This window comes from Naegleria gruberi (genome assembly GCF_000004985.1).
Source record: "Naegleria gruberi genomic scaffold NAEGRscaffold_13, whole genome shotgun sequence".
NCBI lineage: Eukaryota > Heterolobosea > Eutetramitea > Acrasida > Naegleriidae > Naegleria > Naegleria gruberi.
The window spans coordinates 7,878-8,886 of record NW_003163314.1 but is presented as its reverse complement, the minus strand read 5'-3'; positions in this window follow the sequence as shown (position 1 = coordinate 8,886).

The following is a 1,009-nucleotide window of genomic DNA, read 5'->3' as shown; positions in this document are numbered from 1 at the left end:
ATCAACATTTACATTCCCATGGCCCCATTTCTGATTCTTATGATATGAAATTGAATTCTATATCATTATATATCATCTACATTATTATGGTAAAGTTTCAATAGGTGGTTCTTTTTCAAGATTTCATCCTTTTCATCATAGTTGACCATGATGGTTGAGGGAAGAAATCTGTAAATATGAAAGTTAAAATAAATTTGATATTCGATGTTTACTCATCAAATGGAACATTTACATGTCAGGATTTAATATGTTTTGATGAGAAACTCAAAAGTTATAGTTGACCTCTTTTACCTCACAACTTCCCTTTTCCCTCTATACTTTTATATCTACAGACTTGAACTTTTGAAATTTGATATGAGAGTGATTATAGATGTTGTTAATGATGATATATACTATATAATCTCATTAAAGGATTTTGAAATTATCATTCTTCCTATAGTTTCATTTTACAAATTTTAATCTGACACTATTAACAAAGTTAATATTTTATAAATTGAAAAACTAAATATAATACATTGTTCTATTCATCATTTACAATCGAATGATATAATAATCAATAAATTGGGCTAGGGTTTGAACTTTGAAACATTGGGTCTGGACTTAAATATTTTTAGGTTTTTAGGTTTGGGTTTTTAGGTTTGGGTTTTTAGGTTTGGGTTTTTAGGTTTGGGTTTTTAGGTTTGGGTTTTTAGGTTTTTGGTTGGGTTTGGGTTTGGTTTTGGTTTGGGTTTGGGTTTGGGTTTGGGTTTGGGTTTGGGTATGGTTTTGGTTTGGGTTTGGGTTTGGGTTTGGGTTTGGGTTTGGGTTTGGGTTTGGGTTTGGGTTTGGGTTTGGGTTTGGGTTTGGGTTTGGGTTTGGGTTTGGGTTTGGGTTTGGGTTTGGGTTTGGGTTTGGGTTTGGGTTTGGGTTTGGGTTTGGGTTTGGGTTTGGGTTTGGGTTTGGGTTTGGGTTTGGGTTTGGGTTTGGGTTTGGGTTTGGGTTTGGGTTTGGGTTTGGGTTTGGGTTGGGT